At 37.4% G+C, this 13,519-nt stretch overlaps 1 long non-coding RNA gene and 1 pseudogene across 2 annotated transcripts in view; both read left to right on the forward strand.

Annotated features, from left to right (window-relative positions):
* Positions 1 to 13,519, forward strand: part of LOC309810989 — a 126,103-nt gene that overhangs the window by 52,057 nt on the left and 60,527 nt on the right. The window lies entirely within an intron of this gene.
* LOC309811110 (COP9 signalosome complex subunit 8-like) lies at positions 7,157 to 7,958 on the forward strand (annotated as a pseudogene). Its single transcript has one exon. The product of its transcript is annotated as a COP9 signalosome complex subunit 8-like (transcript).

A 13,519-nucleotide genomic window follows, 5' to 3' on the forward strand; every position in this document is an offset into this window, starting at 1 on the left:
CCACAAAGACCTTGTACCACCTTCTTGTACTACCAGCATTCACGGTGGGTTCCCACCTAGAGCTTAGAACAGTGTCTGTTACAGAGTAGGCACTTGAAAACCCTTTGTTGAAAGAAGGAAGTAGAAAAAAGAGTACATGTACTAATAATGTGTTTGATAAGAGATTCTGTTTATGCTAAATTACAAAAATATTCAGAATTAAAGGACCTCCTATATCTTTATATGTGTTTATTAAATTCATAAACACTTTATAGGGTTCCTATGGTATAATGATATTTATCTCTCTAAGGAAACCACTTTCAAGAGCACAAAGGCTCCCTGTAGTACTACGGCATTATAAATAAAAGCTTTGGCTTTCAAAATGCCAATTGTTTGATATTCCTATAACGCAGAGATGTTACTAAAGGTAAATGTTCATAAAGAGCTTTTGAATAAACCCTTCCACCAGAGAATAGGAGCTGTGTTTCGACTAATCTCTGAGAAGATTCTTGGCTGCCACCACCATGTGCTCTGCCAAAGTTTGGCTTTTCTAAAACAGCAAGTGGATATATACACACACTTTTTATATGTAGGATATACATATTATATACATGTGTATATATATGTACATATGTATATGCTTAGATATAACTGTATGTTATGATTAGATATAATGCTATGTTATATTTGTATATATCACAGAGTACAATTTTTCCTGTTTTCCAACCTGACCTGTGCCATACAACAAATCATTTGAATGTTTGTTTTGCCTCAGATTTTTCTTGCAGTGCCTTCATTACTTTTCAATTTTTTAAAAAACTCTACAGCTACATTCTCTAAGAAATTTATTTACTTCTGAGTTTCCTAGCTACAGCTTTATAGATTGCTAGGAGTTCTGGGACCTTTTGTTACTATGAGATTGAGTTCCAACTTTATGACTCACTTTCTGGAAATCAATTTTCTCAACCCAGAGTCCACTTAATTTCACCGGCCATGATAATTTTGAAATAAACTCTATATGTCCATAGATGGTACTTTAGAAACTATATTATCAGCTTGGGTTTACAGTGAATTCCATTTTAATGTTCACATTGGATTTTATAGTATTTGCTTCCTCTAAGTGCACTTTTAGTGGGAAAATAAAATTTTATTTTGTAGTAAGCTTCACATAAAATGATGCAGGCAGGGACTTCCCTGGTTAAGAATCCTCCTGCCAGTGCAAGGGACATGGGTTTGAGCCCTGGTCTGGGAAGATCCCACATGCCATGGAGCAACTAAGCCCATGTGCCACAACTACTGAGCCTGAGCTCTGGAGTCCGTGAACCACAAGTACTGAGCCCACGTGCCACAACTACTGAAGCCCATGTGCCTAGAGCCCATGCTCCACGAAAAGAAAAGCCACCGCAATGAGAAGCCTGTGCACCGCAATGAAGAGTAGCCCCTGCTCGCCCCAACTAGAGAAAGCCTGTGGGCAGCAACGAAGATCCAACGCAGCCAAAGATAAATAAATTTATTTTTTTAAATAATGCAGTTATACGTATGGCTGAACATTTCTACTGTTAAGTCCTAGAGGCTTTAGTCTGCCTTTCCTTCTATAACAGTCATTAAGTAGCTATGTGTGGTGAAGATAAATTAGCCTATCATGATTCCCCTCTGAAACAATCAGAGATGTGCATTCATTATGATAGTGTCCTATGACCCCAACTTCTCTCCATCCTCGCATTCGTAATGCTTTTGTTAGACTTCACAGAGCCCTCAATTGCTGACCCTGCCATGAATCACTCCACCTTCTTTCCTTAATTAAAGCCTCAATCTACCCTGGGACACTCACTACTTCCCCAGAAGTCTCCTCAAGTGGAGAATGTGGCTCTCTCCACCCTTGCTATCTCAGAATGAGGAAGCAGAGCTCAGGTCCTCCGCATCCAGTGATGCTTCAAACCAATCCTTGGGCAAAATCCCCCTCTCCTTGCAGGTCCAAATGTTCCAGCCATATCACATTCCACCCTCCCTTGGACTCAGAGGTCCTGTGGGTTCCATGGATAACTATCCCATATTCAGTAAACAATTTTGCACTTAACTGTGGTCTTCCTCTCCGTACCATTTTCTGCCATCATTCTGGGTGACAACCTGCCTATACAATATCTAAGTTTCACAATTTCTTGACCTTCTCATGTTCAGTTACCTTCTTCTCCTATTTATTTCGGCAACCTCTGTCATGACAGACCTGGACTGTAGTATCACTGCTCTACCTCTGCAAGTCTGAATCCAACTCTCTCATTTCCTAACCACAACTTCTTACCCTCTTTCTCCAACTCCCTCCCTTAGTGATTCCTCAGTACGTGTTCTTTCTGTTCATTGAGTTCTCTAACCACTCGATGACTCTTTCTCCCTATATGCACATTTCTGTCTTCACTCCCTCCCCTAACCATCTAAGAATCCATAATTCATTGCATCAACATTTTCTTGCCAATATTCTCAGTAACATTAACCCACTGTTCTTCCAACTGCTCTGGACTAGCAAAACCCCAGTCCTGGACCAATCCACATGTCTACATACCTATATTCTAAGGCTGAAGAAAATTATGAAAACATATCTATTGGTGCCAATACAAATTAATGCTCTTCAACCCCAACCAGATCCACAGTGCTACCTGGCAATCCTTCCATGCTCTTCCAATCAAGTCTCTCTCCCATTCTCCATAGTAGATTTCAAATCCTCGCTGCTCTCCTAAAACCTCCTACATCACCCCTGTCACCCTTAGCAGATGGGCTCATCTCCTGCTTCACAGAGAAAACGGGAACCAGCACTCAAGAAATCCTTGAGCCTCCTGCTCCAAACTGACACATTTATTTATATTTGTCCCTGTCCTTTCAACATTCCCTCCTGAATGTTGAAATACACTAAAATACATTAAATACATTAATATCCATTTTCCCATTTAAGACTAAAGCCTCCACCTGAATACATGATCCTGTTCTTCTCATACCCTCAGGAACTTGCTCTATCCATTATTCCCTTTCTCTTTTATTTCAGTCATTCCCTATCACTTGTTCCTTTCCACCAGCATTAAATATACTCAAGCCTTTCACAATTAAAAAAAAATTTTTTCTTCGTTGACCTCATGTTCCTTTCCAATTTAATCCAACACCACGGAGTTCTTCTTTGCCTTTCTCCATTATATATACAGTTGACCCTTGAAGAACTCAGGTTTGAACTGTACAGGTCCATTTATACACAGATGTTTTTCAATAGCAAATAGGACAGCACGACAAAGTCAGAGGGTGATTGAATCATGAATGTGGAACCATGAATTAGAGGAACTGTGGAGGGCTGACTATAAATTATACTCGGATTTTCAACTGGGTGGAGGTAGGTACCCCCAACCCCTGCATTGTTCAAGGGTCAACTGTATATGGAGAGAATTCTGATTCCTAACTGCAGTAGCAATATACTTAATCATTTACTTTATCTTACAATACATACAAACTGTTTTAGATGGCTGCAATCTCACCAACAACAAACTTACCATGTGAAGTTTAATATTTCTTTGCAACTCTTTTTGTCTTTAGAATGTATCTAGTTGAAAGTGTACATAGTACTGGGTTCAAAGTACTGACTTAAATCGAGTTTTTGTGTGTGTATGGTAACATTATCACTTAGAAAGACTAATTTATTTTGGCTTGTATTCAATTGTAGGGTTTTTTTTCATTTTTTAAAACTTTATTTTACTTTTTGTATAGGTACAAACTTTTAAATGGTTCAGTTTAAAAGGTAAACTCAAAGAAGTCTCACTTCCCACCCCCCCATCCACCCCATCCCATTCCCACCCATCTCTGATGGGTAACCATTTTTATTAGGTTCTGATATTTCTTTCTTGTAAAAATTGCATATGTCTATTCTTTTTTCACCCATATTTCTTCACAAATGCTACCATATTATATACATTTCTTGTAACCTGCTTTTTCCACTTAACAATACATCCTGGTTCAAGTATGTAGTATCATTTTATGTTATATTTACTATCAATATTAGTTATAGTTACCATTTTTCTTTCTATATCTGATATCTTTCTGCTCTTTTATTTTTTCTCACTGTTTCTTTTGGTGTTTAGAAAGGCTTTGCTTTTCTTCTAGGTTATAATTTTTCTAACATCTTTTGTAAAAACTAAAAAAACCTTCACTTTTCTCTTTCTGCAGCTTCTACCATTTGGCTTGTCAACTCTGATATATTTTGACTACAGATATTATCTGTACAGCAGTGAGTGTGTTCTACTTTCTACTTTTTTTGTGAGGGGTTGGTTTATTTCTATTTCATCAGAGCATACAATGCTTATACACTCTCCCTCTGCCCTTAAGTTTTAATCTTAGATCTACATTGAAATATATTCAATGTGTACCATCAGTCCATGTGCCAGGGTTTCTCCAGTCTTCTTTAGGTTGTATAAAGCTCACCCTCTAGTTATATTTGTGAATACAGTACTCCTTGGGTGCTCACATTTTTGAAACTGTTTCCATATAGCCTTAGTACTTGAAGGACAACTTGTCTAGATATGAAATCTTTGACTTACACTTTCTGTTCTTTCTTTAAAAAAAGTTTGGTCCAATGTTGTCTTGCTTTCTCTCTTGCTTTCACCAACTCTGGTTTCAACTTGATTTTGTTCCTGTGTAAGTTATTTGTTCTTTTTGCCTGAAGGCCCAGAGACTTTTTTGTCTTTATGAATAAAGTCTAAGTTTCACAGGATATGTCTCTGAGTTGACCATCTGGGAAGTTTTTTGAATTATAACTTTAAATAACAATTCTATTATATCACTTTGTTTTTCTTATTCAAGGACTCCAATTATATGTATGTAAGATCATCTTTGCCCATCTTCTATAGCTATCACTTTCTCTGATTGTTTTTCTATTTTATATTCATACTCTTGACTATTTTAATTCATTTCCTCAATACCCCTTGTTATATTTTTCATTAATTCTGTTCTCTCTTGGTCACCTTTTAGTTTAATCTTCATTTATGAGATGATTTTCTCTCTCTTCTGTTTCTTTCTAGAGTTCACTTAGTTCTCATAGTCCCCCCCCACCCTTCTGAATTTTTGAAGTTTTTGACTGGAGTGGTGTTTTTGTAATATATGCAAATGTTTATTTAATGACATTATAATTTAGTTTTTCCACTCTTCATGGTTTTCAGAAGAATTTTCATCAAGAGAAATGTTTTCTATTTTTTGTCTTCTTATAGTTTTTATGGTTGTTGTTACCCATTTTCTGTTTTCCAATATTTTATATTTTATTGGATTAGCAAAAAGAAATAATTCTATGTAGACAGGTATTGGGCATTTGGTAGCTTCCTAGTTTTCTTAGTTCAAGAGCACCCTCTTCTGTTGGTATAATAAACTGAAATTTCTTTAAAAATGGCAACTTTGTGATGAGGAGAATTAGTTTGTCTTTTTATTTATTTAGATATTTGTTTTCTACTGTTTTTTTCCTCACCACCAAGTTTTTTCAATTCCGCACAAGTGGGACCCTCTCAAGATTTCCATCTTAGATCCCCTGCACTTTTGAGACACTTTATTTTGACTTTCAGGAGTTAGTGTTCTCATACACAAGGTGATATCTTTTAAAAACTCTATTTTCCATCACCACCAGACTAACACTGCCTTCTCTTTTTCATGAAAACTCTATCTGACTCTCTACTTTGATATGTGCTCCAGAGTTGCCTTTACAACTAGTTATTTATTTCCCTTCTTCCCTGTAAATGAATTTATGATATTCTTTACCTCCTAGTTATGTCGTGGGCATGGGTCTGTGTGGTTTTACTTACTCTCCTGATCTGTATAGTTTTGGGAAGATATGTGCAGTTTTAGATTCAGGTGGCTGTAATTTTCCTTAAATTATTTTGTTTCTTGAGGTCCTATCCTAGAATCCTTCTCTTTTTACTTTTCACAAACTTTAAATGACCTCAACCACTTGTATTCCTTTCATTAAGATTTATTGGCTATTGACTATCAAACTTTATTTTATTGCTGGGCTCCACATTTTTTTTAATGAACAATAAGATATCTCAACAGGTAACACCACAGTTACCCCCCACTTAACATGCATAAAACTAAACTATCTTTTACTCTCCACCTATTTCCATATCTGCTGTTCCTCCTGTGTCCCTCATCTTGGTAAAAAAATGGAACCACCCCCCCCAATGTGCCCTGTCACATAAGACAGAACGCTTCCTATCACTCCTGGCCCCAGTCAGTCTCCAAGTACTAATGATTCTACCTCCTAAAGATCTTAAAGCTGTCTTGCACCACTCTCCAAATTCTGTAGTTTAGGCCAGCATCACTTCTTGACTGATTTACTAAACCAGCCTCCTAACTGTTGTTCCTGCTTCCACTGTTGCTTCTTCCACTCCAGAGCCCACGTAATTTTGATAAAACTTTATTTTGATTGTCACCCCTCCTTCAAAGGACATGCTGCCTTCATGATATAGTCTAACACTCTTAGGTCTAAATGACCAGTCATAATCTGATGACTGCTTACCTCTCTAGACTTCTCTCTCACCAGGCCTTGCTCTCTCCTTTCCCTTTCCTCTATGAAACATAAGAAACAGAAACACTGTAGAAGACTGTAGTCTCCAAATTGACCACATTTAATTCTACATTCCACATGCTGTTCTAGAAGCATACTGTTCCCCATCAAGAAGCATGATATACCACCTAGGCAAAATAAAGGATAAAATCATATGATCATCTAAATAGATGCAGAAAAAGCATTTGACAAAGTTCAACACTCATTCATGATAAAACTCTCCACAAAGTGGGTATAGAGGGAATCCACCTAAACATGATAAAGACCATATATGACAAACCCACAGCTAACATACTCAATGGTGAAAAGCTGAAAGATTTTTCTCTAAGATCAAGCAAAAGCAGGGATGCTCTCTCTTACCACTTTTATTCACAGTATAGGAAACCCTAGCCAGAACAATTAGGCAAGAAAAAGAAATAAAAGGCATTCAAATAGGAAAGGGAAAAAGTAAAACTGTCTCTATTTGCAGATGGCATGATGTTGCATATAGAAGATCCTAAAGACTCCACCAAAAAATCTGTTAGAAAATAAATTCAATAAAACTGCAAGATACAAAATCAGTATTAAAATATCAGGCGGGCGCGACTCCCTGAGGGACAGTCTGAGGTCCGGCTTGGCGAGGAGGTTCGGTGGCGGGACCGGCCGGGAAAATGCCAGTGGTGGTGATAGTGGAAAGTTCCTTTAGTTTCAGAAAGTTGCTGGATCAGTGCAAGAATCAGGAGCTCGAGGTTCCAGGAGGAATTGCTACACCCCCAGTGTATGGTCAGCTTCTAGCTTTATATCTGCTTTACAATGACATGAATAATGCAAGATATCTTTGGAAAAGAATACCACCTGCTATAAAATCTGCATTCTGAACTTGGGGGAATTTGGTCGGTAGGACAAAGAATCTGGCAGAGAGATTTCCCCGGGCTCTATACCACCATCAGCGCTCACCCGTGGTCTGAGACGGTCCAGCCAATCATGGAGCCACTTAGAGATGCCACCCCGAGGCGAGCCTTCGCCCTGGTCTCTCAGGCATGTACCTCCATTATTGCCGATGATTTCGCAGCCTTTGTTGGACTTCCCGTGGAAGGGGCTGTGAAAGGTTTCCTATTACAAGGATGGCAGGCCGACTCCACCACAAGGATGGTCATGCCCAAAAAGCCAGTTGCAGGGGCCCTGGATGTTTCCTTTAACAGGTTTATTCCCTTTTCAGAGCCCGCCCCGGTTCCACCCATCCCCAATGAACAGCAGTTAGCCAGTCTCACCGATTATGTGGCTTTCCTCGAAAACTGACTTATCATTCTGAGTTCAAGATCCACCTTCAGAATCCTGAATACTGACAGAAAAATGTAAAATTTTTATTTTCAATTTTATTGGATGGATTAAGAACCTCATCATTCCTTACTGAGTATGTGATAAAATATGTATAGAATATAAAGTATATTATATACTTCTTGTCCTTAAACATGCTGAATGGTTGTTGAAACAATTATTTTGTAATATTTGACAATTTGGATGGAGCCCATCAGTATTAGGCAGTCAGTTTATATTTCCTAGTGACTCATAAAATACAGCTCTCCTGCTTCATGTAGAACAGTGGTTGTCAGCTGTTTTTTTCTGCCCCAGCACACAGCACACTCCCATCTCTACCATAGGTTGATAGTTGCAGTGATGCATCTGGGGTTTGAGGAGGACTGTCCCCAGGGGCAGTATCTGAAGTGATGGGGACTCTATCACCCCCTTTGAAGAATATGCTCTTTTTCTCTCCCCTCCTGAGAATCACAAATATAAAATGCTGAGATAGAGCTGAGGAACAAAGACCACCTCCGTAGTAAACAAGTTTGTTAACTTTAGATTTTTTCCTGAGAGTGTGAGTACATCCATTGCTGGCAGTGGAGGGCTTACCATGAAAATGCGACTTATTAAAGACATTCATGAGAAGTATTAAGTTGTAGTATTTCCTTTCAGAAGAAGGGAAACGTAAGTATGGAATGCATTGTTTGGGAAAGAAGCTATTAAGTGATACACTTTGTACGACTGTCCTGCAGCCTATTAGTTGCTTATATTTAGCCCTTGGGTCAAGTTTTGCCCTTTGGAGAAATACTGAACAAGTCTTTCATTTTTTGTGTGACAGCCCTCTGAATATTTGAAGTTGTTTATTGTATCTTCAGGTTAAAACCACCCCCTAATTCATTTATTCTGCATTTGTTCAATAAATATTTAATTGAATTCTTCAACTGTTTTTTCGAAGGTAGTTTCTAGAAGTTTCACTATCCTGTCTTCCTGTGGATATGTTCTAGTTTGTCATTGTCTCTTTTAAATTACGAATTTCATAATTAAATAGAAATGACCTATATAGTAGTAAAAAAAATTAAAAATAAACAATCAGTTACATTGCTATACACTAATAATGACCTATTTGAAAGAGAAATTAAGAAAACAATCCCGTTTACAATTACATTAAAAAAGAGTAAATTATCTAATGATAAATCTAAACAAGGAGGTAGAAGGCCTGTACACTGAAAACTGAAAGACGTTGATCAAAGTAATTGAGGAGGACACAATAAATGGAAAGATAGGCTCTTCATAGATTGGAATAATTAATATTATTAAAATGCCCTTACTACCTAAAGTAATTTACAGATTCAGTAAAATCCCTGTCAAAATTCCAATGGCATTTTTCACAAAAATAGAACAAACAATCCGTAAATTTGTATGGAACCACAAAAGACCCAAATAGCCAAAGCAGTCTTAAGAAAGAACAAAGCTGAAGGCATCATACTTCCTGGTTTCAAACTATATTACAAAGCCATAGTTATCAAACAGTGTGGCATTAACATTAAAACAGACACATATATCAATGGAACAGAATAGCGAGCCCATAAATAAATGCATGCTTATATGGTCAGTTAATTTATGACAAAGGTGCCAAGAATATACAATGGGGAAAGGACAGTCTCTTCAATAAATGGTGTTAGGAAAACTGGACCACTATCTCATACCATACACAAACATCAACTCAAAATGGATTAAAGACTTGAACATAAAACCTGAAACCATAAAACTCCTAGAAGAAAATGGAGGGGTATAAATTCTTTAACATTGGCCTTGGCAATGTTTTTTGAATTTGACACCAAAAGCAAAGGCAACAAAAACAGAAACAAGTGGGACTACATGAAACTAAAATGTATCTGCTTAACAAAGGAAACCATCAACAAAATGAAAAGGCAACCTATGACATGGGAGAAAATACTTGTAAATCTATCTGATAAGGGACTAATATCTAAAATACATTAAAATGTATATCTAAAATGTTTTTTAAAAATCATACAACTAGATAGCCAAAAAACAATCTGATTTTATAAAGGGCAGAGGAACTGAATAGACATTTTTTCAAAGAAGATACACAAATAGCCAACAGGTGTGTTAAAAAGGTGGTAAACATTACTAAACATTAGGGAAATGCAAATCAAGACCACAATGAAATTTCACCTTATACCTGTTAGAATGGCTATCATCAAAATGACAAGGGATAACAAGCTTTGGTGAGGTTGTGGAGAAAAGAGGATCCTTGTGCGTTGTTGGTGGGAATGAATGAAATTGGTGCAGCCACTATGGAAAACAGCATGGACATTCCTCAAAAAATTAAAAATAGAACCACCATATGATCCGGTAATTCCATTTCTAGGTACTTCTGAAGGACGTGAAATCACTGTATTGAAGAGATATCTGCACCCCCATGTTCATTTCAACATTATTTACAGTAGCCAAGACATGAAAACAACCTAAGTGTCCATGAGGAATAAATGGATAAAGACAATGTGATATATAAAATGTAATATTTTTCACCCATGAAAAAGGAAATCCTGCTATTCGGGACAACATGGATGGATCTTCAGGACTTTACACTAAGTGAAATAAGTTAGACAGAGAAAGACTATACTGTATGATTTCACTTATATGTGGAATCTAAAAAAAGAAAAAAAACCCAAACTGATAGGAACAGAGAACAGATGGTGGTTGCCAGAGGCAGGAGAGGGTCAGGGGAGGGCAAAATGGGTGAAAGGGGTCAAGAGGTACAAACTTCCAGTTATAAAATAAAGAAGCCCTGGGGATGTAATGTGCAGTATGGTGACTGTAGTTGCCAATACTGTATTGCATATGTGAAAGTTGCGAAGAGAGTGAATATTAAAAGTTCTCATCACAAGAAAAATTGTAACTATGTGAGGTGATAGATGTTAGCTAATTGTGGTGATCATTTCATAATATATCCATATATTAACTTATTATATTGTACACCTTACATAAATACAATGTTATACATCAATTATATCTCCATAAACTGAAAAATTAAATTTAAAAATTAATATAAAGAAGTAAAGTCTAAGCATAGCTGAAATTCTTGAAGGTGGATGCCTGGGGAAAGAGGACTTCAGGAGGGCAAAAGAGAGGAGGAATAAAGGACTAATATTTCCATTATAAACACTGAAGAAATACTTGACTTTATAAATATGAGTATGTGTTTGATTTTAAATGATTAAAATAGATTTTTTTCTCCATCTAGAATTTATATTGGTGAGTGGAGTGAGATAGAGATCTAACACCACAGTTTTCCAACTGCCTGTCCAGTTGTTATCTAGGCCAATTTTAATTACAGAAAAAAGAACTTTTCTCTCTCTTTTTTTTTTTCCTTCTCCTTCTCTCCTTCTTCACACATTGTTGTTTTCTCATGGAACACCGAGAAACATAGAAATATAGAGCCATACACACACCCCATCCTTCTGATTCTTCAAGGCCAACACCATGCCCTTAGATAATTTATACCTACTTACGTTCAAGTCACTCTTGGGATGATCAGAGAAGTCAGAAACATCAGGTACAATATCAGAACTAAGTTTTTAGAGGATTTTGGTGATGGACACATTGAGAACCTTTGCTTCACATAAGTATTTCCTGGAGATCTCCAGGTGCTCTCCGTTTATAAGTTAAAATAGTCTAGCACATGCAAAAGTATTCTACATCATTGGGGGAAATGCAAATTAAAACCACAATGAGATACCACTACACACCCACCTGAATGACTAAAACCAATAAGTATATTAAAATACCAACAACACCAAATGTCAATAAGGATTTGTAGCAATAAGAATTCTCAGAAATTGATAGCAGGAATGTAAAGTGGTACCACCTCTGGAAAAATTTCTGGAAGTTTGAATAAAATTCAACATACATCTATTCCTATAACCAGCAATTTCACTCCTAGATCTTGAGTCAAGATAAATTAAAATATAAGTTTGCAAAAAGACTTGTACTATAATGTTCAAGTTGCTTCATTCATAATAGCCCCAAACTGGAAGCAGCCATTAATCCATTAATGGATTAAGCAGCCAGGTATCCATTAACAGAGTAAGTAAACTACGGTATATTCATATAATGAAATGGTACTCAGAAATAAAAAAGGACAACCTACTGATACAAACAACATGGATAAATCTCAAAAACATTCTGATGATTAAAAAAAGCTGTTATGGGCTGACTTGTGTCCCTCCACCCCCAAAATGTATATATTGAAGTCCTGTTTATAGTAATACCTCAGTATATGACTGTGTTTGGATATAGGACATTTCAAGAAGTAATTTAGGTAAAATGAGATTATATGGGTGGGCCTCAATGCAATATGCTGGTTCTTTATAAGAAGAGGAAATTAGGATACAGAAAACACAGAGACAAAGGGACAACCATGTGAGGACACAGCCAGCATGTAGTCATTTGCCAGCCAAAGAAAGAGGCCTCCGAAGAAACCAAATCTGCCAACATCTTGATCTCGGACTTTTAGCCTCCGGAACTGTGAGCAAATGCATTTCTGTTGTTTACTCCATTAGTCTGTGGTAATTTTTATGGCAGCTCTAGCAGACTCATACAGAAGTCTTACACAAAAGAATACATATAATATTATTCCAATTATGTATGGAATTCTAAACAGGCAAAACTATTTTATGGATAAAAAAAATCAGAACAGTAGTTGCCTCTGAAGGATGAACTAGAGCATTAACTAATTGGGAAGGGACAAGCTAGAAGTGTCTGGGGTGATGATAAAGAGGTTTGGGTTACACAGGTACATGCATTAGTCAACTCTCACGACTGTTCACTTAAGACTTGTGCGTTGCACTATGTACAAACGCTACGTCCAAAGAGGAAACCCGTACACAAGCGGCGGGTCCCACCTCTGGCCTGGGAAGCCGTAGTGCCCCGTTTCTTCCTTTGCACGGCAATTACAGACCCAAACGCCAGTAGTGCTAGTATATTTCGTGTGTTTCACTTGTATGTCTGCTAAAACCCGTAACGATGAAAGTCCCCGGCTGACATGCCTCTGCCGTGCTCATCAGCCAAGAGAGATTAGTCGAAGAATGAAGGATCGGAGAGGAGACTTGACTTTTTATCCCCTGAGTAGGAAAAAACATCTCAGTTGTACCACTGGCCAAAAGACTTTTTGATCCTCGGCCGAAGTCATCTGATGTATTGCAAAACATAAATCTATAATATTCCATGCCCTGAGTTGCCTTGAGAGGGGATGATTCTCAAAATTTTTTGAGGAGCAAAGAAATAGAACTTTGCAAGAGGATAGGTGATAGGAGCAGGGCCTGTTCATGGTAAGTGGGTCTGGCTTCCTTAAGGTGGAAAATGAAGAAGCCTCTGGACTTTGGTTCAAAGCTCAGGTACATTTTGTTTAAAGGGGAAGACAAATTCCAGTGCTCTGACCTACGTCTTCCTGCCTATGGGTTGTCTAGCCTGTAATCTAGACACTAATATTCTATTTGTTGAGAAATTCTACCCTTTGTGCCTTTTGGAAGGTTCCTATTAATTTCTCAAATCGTATTAGGGCATCAGCTACATAATCTCCTTTGCATTTTCACTATTTTTGGCCCAGATAACAAGTTCATTTGCCTCTCAGTGAGACAAGCCTTCATTTATATCACT

Source organism: Mesoplodon mirus, assembly GCF_964341445.2.
Source record: "Mesoplodon mirus genome assembly, chromosome: 10".
NCBI lineage: Eukaryota > Metazoa > Chordata > Mammalia > Artiodactyla > Ziphiidae > Mesoplodon > Mesoplodon mirus.